Raw genomic sequence first — 9,728 nt, 5'->3', positions numbered from 1 at the left:
GAGGTTGGTTCAGGAGGTGAGGGAGACTGAGGCCCCTCTGTGGAGGCGGCCCTTTTATACTCACTTGGCGCTAGGAGAAGGAAGTCAGGTGACCACTTCCTTGTTGCTCTGAGATGGATATAGGCACAAGGACCCTCAGCCTTTATTTACTTTCCTCTACGAAGTTTCCTTCTTCACATTCTCAGTTTTGTTTTATTTTCTTCACGTGACTATATTCCAAGGAAATCACCACCAGTAAAGTAATTTTTGCAATGAAGTGATTCCCATGAATTTCTGGCTTCCAAGTACCCATAGAAGTCACACTCATGCCAAATTATTCTGTAATCTCTTGAGCCTGCAGCGGTGGTATGTGTAGGGGCCACAGTGATATTGTAGCAGACAGTGTGTTTGCCTCACATGCAGTCAACCTAAATTTGATCCCCAGCACCACATATGATCCCTAAGTTCTTCTAGGAATGATCCCTGAGAGCTGAGCCAGGAATAAGCCCCTGGTACTCCTGGATGTCACCCAAAATTCAAACCCCTCCAAGAAATGGTAATATGTATGTGTATATGCCTTAATATATCACTGTATCACTGTCAACCCGTTGTTCATTGATTTCCTCACCAGTAATGTCATCTTTCCCAATAATTAGAAGTTCTTTCAGGGTCAGGAGAATGAGAACTGTTATAAAAAATATGGAACGTTTCACAAATTTGCGTGTCATCCTTGCACAGGGGTCTTCTCTATATCCTTCCAATTTTAGTACATGTGCTGCCGAAGCAATAGTACAGGGTGTAAGGCGCTAACCTTGCATGTGGCTGCAGTAGAAGGGAACCTCGTTTGAATCCCAGGCACCAAGTTTGATGCCCCCAAGGAATGTCAGGACTCACTCCTGGGTTCAGAGCCAGTAACAGCCCCTGAATACCAGCAGATGTGACCCGCAAAGAGAACCAGATATGGCTAGCTACTGCCTGACCCTTTAGTGCATTGTAATTTTTGCTGGGAGAGTAAAATAAAATACCTTGTAAAATAAGGTATTTATCTTGTAAAATAAAAATACCACCTACGAAGCACAGCAAAAGAGAAGTGCAATAAAATGAGCAATACCTGTGCTGATTATAAGCTTTAAAGAAAAGTATAGATGCATATGGAAAGATACATTTTAAGTCATCATAAAAGACATAAAATACACATCTTTACAAATGTTATAAAATGTTTATAGATTTTTAAGTGTTTATAAAACTTTTATAAAATTCATAAAAAAATAATTAAATTTATACCTCAACATCAGACCAGAAACCATAAGGTACATTGAAGACAAAGTTGGCAAAACCCTCCATGACATTGAAGCTAATGGTATCTTCAAAGATGCCACGCCACTGGCCGAGCAAGTGAAAACAGAGATAGATAAATGGGACTATCTTAAACTAAGAAGCTTCTGCACCTCCAAAGAAACAGTGACCAAAATACAAAGACAGTCTACAGAATGGGAAAGGATATTCACCGAATACACATCTGACAAGGGGTTGATATCCAGGATATACAGAATACTGGTTAAACTCCTCAAGAAGAAAACATCCAACCCCATCCACAAATGGGGCAATGAAATGAACAGAAACTTTCTCAAAGAAGAAATCCGAATGGCAAAAAAGCACATGAGAAAATGCTCTACATCATTAATCATCAGGGAGATGCAGATCAAAACCACAATGAGATACCATCTCACACCTCAGAGACTGGCCCACATTCAAAAGAACAAAAGCAACCGATGCTGGCGTGGATGTGGCGAGAAAGGGACACTCCTTCACTGTTGGTGGGAATGTCCACTGGTTCAGCCCTTCTGGAAAACAGTATGGACGATTCTCAAAAAATTAGAAATTGAGCTCCCATTTGACCCAGCAATACCACTCCTGGGAATATATCCCAGAGAGGCAAAAATGTATAGTCGAAGTGACATCTGCACTTGTTTGTTCATTGCAGCACTCTTTACAATAGCCAGAAACTGGAAGAAACCTGAATGCCCAAGAACAGATGACTGGTTAAAGAAACTTTGGTACATCTACACAATGGAGTACTATGTAGCTGTTAGAAAGGATGAGGTCATGAAATTTACATACAAGTGGTACTACATGGAAAGTATCATGCTAAACGAAATGAGTCAGAAAGAGAGGGATAGACATAGAAAGATTGCATTCATCTGGGAGATATAAAGTAACAAAATATGAGATTAATACCCAAGAATAGCTGAGATCAGCACCAGGAGGATTACTCCATAGCTTAGTGGCCAGCCGGGCATTCTAGAGGAAAGGACAGCTCAGATAGAGAAGGGAGCACCAAATAAAGGGTGTTTGGAGGATCCTCCCAGGAGGGGAGATGCATGTCAAAAGTAGACTATGGACTGAACATGTTTGCCACTCAAAGCCTCTTTTGCAGACCACAACACCCAAAACGAGAGAGAACACAGGGGATTGCCCTGCCACAGAGGCAGGGGGGGATGGGGGGGAATATTATCCATGGTGGTGGAAAATGGGCACTGGTGGAGGGATGGATATCTGATCATTGTATAATCAAAACCCAAGCACAAAAATTGTAAATCTACAACTGTACCTCATGGTTTTTCACTAATAAGATAAATAAATAAATAAATAAATTTATTTTAAAAAAAAGATATAAAATAGGAAACAAATATCTCCCTCCTCATCTCCTAGTGCACTCTAAACTGTAGTTCCTGTGCCCAAATGTTAACAATTTTATTACTCTAAAATTGTTTTCTGCCCGAAGCTTACAAACAAACATTTTTTGCCCGTGCCATATATATGTATGCCTTGCATACATTTTCATAAAAAGATATATACTAGAGGAACCCCAAACTATCAAAAACTATGGTTTCAAGTGAGCAAAAGAAGAAAAGAGCAAAAGTTCTGGTCCAATGCTCTGGGAGCAAGAAGTCTGAGAAAAGGGCCCAGGCTAGCATGCGCTCTGGGCACAGGCCCTGCCCATCCTCGGGACTCTGGGACAGGACACCTGAGCGTCCCAGGGGTCAGCACAGCCATCTTCCAGGTACGATTCTGATTTCCAAGAGCTTGGAATGACCTCAGAATCCCGGGGTGTGCTCCCCTGCGTGTGCTGGTGGGGGTTGGAGGGGAGGGAGGCAACCGTGCACACACTCACCACCTCCCTCCAAGCCTGCCTTTGTGCTGTGCCTTAATGAGGAACCTCACGATGGCAGTGAATTCTCTCAGAATTGTCCACGTGGAGGTTGGTGTTGGAAGTCCGAGAGATTATTCAGTGATCAAAGAGGACACCAACTGATGGGACAGAGATTCAGTCCTGTGTGGAGCGCCATAGCTCAGGACTCTGAGAGCACTCTTTGGGTTCTCTAAAAGAAGCAGCATTCTTTCTCTCTCTCTTCTCTCTTGTCTCTCTCCTTTGTCTTTCTCTGTCATCTCTCTCTTCTTTCTTCTATCTTATCTCTCTTTCCTTGCTCTCTCCTCTCTTCTGTGTGTGTGTGTGTGTGTGTGTGTGTGTGTGTGTGTGTGTGTGCGCGCGCGCGCGCGCGCGCGCGCTCTCTCCTCCCTGGTCTCTTTCATCTCTCTCTCCACTCTCCTATCTTGTTTCTCTCGCCACCCCCCCCTTTCATTTTCCCCCTTTTGTGAGGCAGTTGCGTTTCCTGAGAGAAGGAAAATCCCTGGAATAAGAGATGAGAGTGAAGGCTGAAGATTGGAACTGTGGCAGGCAGGTTGTGTGACCAACAAGGAGGTCATTAAATGCAGGCACAAAATAGAGGCAGAAAGATCATCTGCACAGGTGATGTGGGAATACCCCCCAATTCCTCTGAGAGTGTTACAAACCTTGATGGGGAAAGTTGGGGACAGGCAGTAAACCCTAAAATCTCCCCAAATGTTCATGTGCTAACAGCAGGTTGGTGTGCTCAGAACTCATGTTCCAAATCAGGTCCGAGGTTCTTCGGGGTATGAATGTGCTCAGGGCCCTGGAAAGAAAGAAAAAGGAAGGAAGGAAGGAAGGAAGGAAGGAAGGAAGGAAGGAAGGAAGGAAGGAAGGAGGGAGGGAGGGAGGGAGGGAGGGAGGGAGGGAGGGAGGGAGGGAAGGAAGGAAGGAAGGAAGGAAGGAAGGAAGGAAGGAAGGAAGGAAGGAAGGAAGGAAGGAAGGAAGGAAAGAAAGAAAAGAAAGCCATTTCATTTAAGGAGAGTCCACATCTCTCAGGTAATAGAGTTAAATCCATTGTACCAGGAAAGCCTTAAATGATTGATTTAATAAGGTGGACAGGAATTCGGAATTTTTTAAAAAAGAATTGTCTTGCCCAATTTGAACATTCATTTTTTTCCTCTTCTGAGTCCTAGAAGACTGTGTTCAAGCAGGAGACTTCAACTAAAGGGAGAGCTAAATCATTGACGGGGACAGGAAAAAAATCTGGGTGCCTCTTAAAACCCAAATCTCCAAAATTTGAGGGTGAAAAAGCCCAGGCAAGAGACAATGAAGAGAGGCTGCCCCCAAATATTTGCACCTCTTGGTTTGCTTCTGAGATGACTTAAAAAAAGAAAAGCTAAAATTAGCATAAGTGTTGGGACAACTCTAGCGCCAAAGAATGTAAACAGGGAGTGACACAGGCCCTGTCTAGGGAAATAGCAGACACGAGGAAGCGAGGAAGCGAGCACTGGCCACGTGCCTGGCCACGCCCTCTCCATCCCTAGCCGGTATAAAAGGGCCGCCCCCAGCAGAAGGTCCTCATCCTCCCTCCTCCTCCCTCACCTCCTGAACCAACCTCCTCACCTCTCCTGAGTCCTCTCGACTGACACCATGGGGTGCTGTGGCTGTAGAGGTCGCACTGTCTATGTCTGCTGCAGGAGCTGTGGCTGCGGTGGCTGCGGCTGTGGTGGCTGTGGCTGTGGTGGCTGTGGTTGTGGTGGTTGCGGTGGCTGCGGTGGCTGTGGTTGTGGTGGTTGCGGTGGCTGCTCCGGCTGCTGTGGGGGCTGCTGCTGCCAACCCATGGTCTGCTGCTGCTGCAAGCCGTGCTGCTGCAGCTGTGGCTGTGGTGGCTGCGGCTGCGGCTGCGGCAAGGGCTGTGGATGCGGCAAGGGCTGCTGCCAGCAGAAGTGCTGCTGCCAGAAAAAATGCTGCTGTTAGTCGCCGGATCCAGGCGTGGCTCCTAGAAGGTCCTCTTGTTCCTGCTGCTAAGGCTTCTCTCTGCCCTTCTGTCGCCTCCTCTCTGTCTCTCTGTTCCTCTCTGCCACTGTGTTCTGAGCAGCCTGAGATTTCTCTCGTGGCTTGAGTATCCATACGCTGAATTTTCGATGACCCGGTTCGTGTTGATGTGGCAACAGAAAGCTGCTACACAAGGTCATTTAATTGAATGATGGAGACCGTCTTGCTCGTCTTTTGGATAGTGGCTTTGGTGGATGTAAGAATTGGCAGGTGCTGATGGGTCGGCTGCATTTGAGGGAAGCCTGATGGGCCCTTCAGAGGCTGTAGTTGTGCGGGCTCAGGTCCCTCAATCTGTTCCTCTCTGTTTCTTCTCAGCCCTATCGTCCTGCTGTATGAGAGGGTTTCTTTGAACTCTGTGTTGGGATCGTTTTCATCTCTTTTTCGTTTGCCTTGGAGGATCGGAAACTTGTCTAAACCTCCAGATAAGTTAAGCTCGTATGTGTGGGTAACAGTCCACAACTCTTCTCTAGGCCAGTAGCTTCAATGTCCCTGGTATCTTGTTCCTCTGCATGTCTTCGTTGCTTTCGTCCAATATCTGCTGTTCCCATCATTAAATGTAACATATTCCTGATTTCTCAATGCTTGCTTTATTATTGTCATTCCTCTAAATGTCCAATAAATTATACAAATTTGTCCTTCAAATATTGACTCCAAAAGCTTCTTATTTTGCGGTTCTTTGTGGTGAAGGAAGGGTGGGCAGTTGTGCTGATGGAGATTTAAAAAAATCTCCATGATTTGACATGAGCACGAACCACTTCTGTGATGGAAGACCCTCACCAAGCAACACTACATTTCTCAGTCGATGCAAAGTACTCCAGATCATAGAGTTGCCTCACCTACCCATAGTGATAACCCCAAAGTAGTAATAACAAACAGAGGGAAGTTGTCTTAACACGGCTGAGAGAGCATGTTCTAGAAATGCTAATTAAGTAGCTGCAGCACAAACACAAGCCACTCTTTAAAAAGGGTGAATAACTCAAAGTAGAATTTGTAACACGCCTCCCTGATGGATAATAGAAGTAGAACTGGGCTCCAATGCCTAGGTTTGCTTTATCCTAGTCCCTTAGTAAGGCATTTCTTTATGTGACCTGCATTATTTAGGTCTTAAATAGTCAATCATTCTGGAGAGTCTACCTATCCCTCCCCTCCTTTACTGTCTTCACATGCATGTTTTGGGGGGTGGCTGATATCTGAGCATCTTTTAGAGGTAGTGTGATGCTCTTGGGCTTTTTCTTAAAAGCTTGTCCAGGGGCTGGTGAGATAGTACAGGGGAAAAGCACATTTCTTGCACATAGCTGATCCCCTGCACCACTTGGTTCCCTGAGCTTTCCCTGGCGTAACCCCCGAGGAAAGCTGAGCATCACTCACCAGGTGTGTCCCTATAGGTTCCCGAGCACTGCTGGGATGACTCTGATAATTCCCAGCACCATCCTCAGTGCATTGACCCTCTGACACAGTTTCCCAAGGATCCCAGGGAGTGGTCACTGGGCTTCCTGAGTGCCACTTCAGAAGTTCAATCAATCAATCAATGGATTCACCCCAAAAGGCAAACTAAACTGGTCCTTTTCAGGGTCTTTGCCTCTGATTTAAATCAGAAAACTACCTGGTGGGAACAAATCTATTCATCTTTTCTTCTGTCTTGTACATAATCACCATACAGATCAATCACCATACATTATCACCATACAGATCCATAAAAATTCTGTGCCAGGGGCTGGAGCAATAGCACAGCGGGTTGGGTGTTTGCCTTGCACACAGCTGACCCAGGTTCGATTCCATGCATCCCATATGGTCCCCTGAGCACCGCAAAGAGTAATTCCTGAGTGAAGAGCCAAGAGTAACCCCTGTGCATTGCCGGGCGTGACCCAAAAATAGCAAAAAAGAAAAAAAAAAACCTCTGTGCCATATCTAATTGAGGGGGTGGTAGGGATTTGACCACACCCATCTGGGCCACACATTTACCACCTCTTGGGCTTTCCCATAAATATTATATGTAGGATAGTCACCTGCTGCATCACCGTCCATCCCCTTGGTTTGGCATAACCGTATCTATTCATGTCCCTTCACTGAATCTGAGTATTGGGCACCCCAAGAACAATAACTTCATTGACATCTTGGTTTTTATTTTCTGAACTTTCTACTTTATATTGGGAGATTCTCTGGAAATATTCCATTTATAATACTTCTTTCCATCTCTTAAAAAAAATATGTGCTCAGATTTCACTCCTACAGTCCTACAGTATTCCAATACTGTAGGAATTATCCTACAATGTTCTAATGCTGTAGGAATCCTTCCATCAGTACATTTCTCAGCACCAGGTTCCCTCCAACCCATCACCCCACCCCCAGCCTGCCTCTGTGGCAGGCACTTTTCTTCTCTCTTCTCCCTCTCTCTTTCTCTGCCTCTGTCTCTGTTTCTGTCTGTCTCTATCTCTGTCTCTGTCTCTGTCTCTGTCTCTCTCTCTCTCTCTCTTTCTTTCCTCTCCTCTCCTCTCTTCTCCTCTCCTCTCCTCTCTCGTTTTGGGCATTGTGGTTTTCTATACAGATACTGATATCAGGTATATCCTTTACCTATTTTTAACACTCAGTTTTTGTCCAGCATGATTATTTCCAGCTATTATTGATATACGGGTCCCTTCTCTACCTTACCTACCCTCTACCCCTAATCATGAACAGTTTTGTAAGGATCTACCCCATAGTGATTCAATTAAAAAAATCTTTAAAAAAAAATTAGAATATTAAATAGCAACAAAAATATTAATAGTTTATTAATAATATTTTGTGTAGTTGATATGATAATATTAAATGTGCATTGGTTAAACAAAATATATCATGAAATCTAATAATTTTAAAAATTAAAAAATATATATTTGCTTAATTGAGTAGGATATTCCTGCTGGTATTTGGGGATCTGAAGCTACTAGTACTGAAGGTACTTTGGGGATCAAAGGTCACACCCAGCAGTGCTTGACGCAGGAGGGGAGCATGCACTTGGGAAGTGGGTAGAATCTAGGAACCCACATACACAAGGCATGTGCTTGTTCTGCCACTGAACCACATCCCAGCCTCCTGATGCTTCTTCCACATCTCCATCTCTCATATTCCCCACCTACTTTCTCTGCATGAATTTGAGACCAAATATTGGAGTCCAGTGCTTCCATCCCGGACTTTCTGGATCATTTATTCAGTTTTTCTGGGTTTCTTCCTGATCAAACACAATAACAATTGTCACAATGGAGACGCTACTGGGACCGCTCGAGCAAATTGATGAACAATGGGAGGATAGTGACAGTGACATGCACCTTTAAAAAAAAAACATTTTGCTGTTGAAAGTCACAAAAATACAGCACTTTTGAAATACTCCCTTTCTTACAACCCTTGCACACCTCAACCCCTCTAAGCTAAACTTAGACCTATTGTCAATGTCCACTGCTTTATTTTGTTGGTGTTGTTCATCCCTCCATTTTAGATGCTTGCATATCACATACGAGTAAAAGTCTTGTATGTGATATGGCCAACACATTTTTCTCCCTACTTTTTATTCATTGCTTTGCTTTTTCTTCCACTTTTCTGCAAATGTCAAAATTTGACATTTAGTATAGCTAAATAGTATTTCAGCATACACTATACATGTACTATTCTATCATATTAACATACATTTACATTGCTGGGGGGCTGGAGCGATAGCACAGCAGTAGGGCATTTGCCTTGCACGCAGCCAACATGGCCAACCCGAGTTCTATTCCTCCACCCCTCTCGAAGAGCCTGGCAAGCTACCGAGAGTATCTCGCCCGCACGGCAGAGCCTGGCAAGCTCCCCGTGATGTATTCGATATGCCAGACCCAGTAACAACAAAGTCTCCAATGGAGACGTTACTGGGCCCGCTCGAGCAAATTGACGAACAACGGGAGGGCCTTTACCTTTACCTTACCTTTACATTGCTTTATTCAATCCCCCTCTCGGAGAGCCTGGCAAGCTACTGAGAGAATTCAATATGCCAAACACAGTAACAAGAAGTCTCACAATGGAGACATTACTGGGCCTGCTTAAGCAAATCGATGAACAACGGGAGGACAGTGTTTGTTTTTTTGTTTTATTTTTTTATTTTGTTTATTTGTTTTAATTGAGTAGGGCATTCCTACTGGTATTTGGGGATCTGAAGATTCAATTATCTATCAGTGAGCACTTGGTTTGTTTCCATTTCTTAACTATGGTAAGTAGCACTGTAATAAACACAAAAACAGATATAATTTTTCATGTTAATGTTTTCATCTTCTTGAATAAGTACCCAGACATGCAGTGGCTGGATATTATGGTAGCTCTAATTTTAGCTCCCCTATAAAGTGCTTGGGGAAGCGCCATACTGTTTTCTAAAACAGTGGCATCAATTTACATTCCACCCCACACTATGTGGGTTTCCTTTTGCCCCACAGCCTTGCTATAACACTTGTTGCCACTTGGGAAGGAAGTCATTCTTAGAAGTGTGAAAGCATCTCATTGATGGGCACCTTCCCCTAATAAT

General features: G+C 44.2%; 1 pseudogene; it reads right to left on the bottom strand.

Moving 5' to 3' along the window:
* Window positions 1-672: 672 nt before the first annotated feature.
* Window positions 673-772, bottom strand: LOC130030949 (uncharacterized; annotated as a pseudogene).
* Window positions 773-9,728: the final 8,956 nt, after the last annotated feature.

This window comes from Sorex fumeus, unplaced genomic scaffold (genome assembly GCF_029834395.1).
Source record: "Sorex fumeus unplaced genomic scaffold, SorFum_2.1 ptg000005l, whole genome shotgun sequence".
In the NCBI taxonomy this organism is placed as follows: Eukaryota; Metazoa; Chordata; class Mammalia; order Eulipotyphla; family Soricidae; genus Sorex; species Sorex fumeus.
This window is presented reverse-complemented; position numbering and strand designations above follow the sequence as displayed.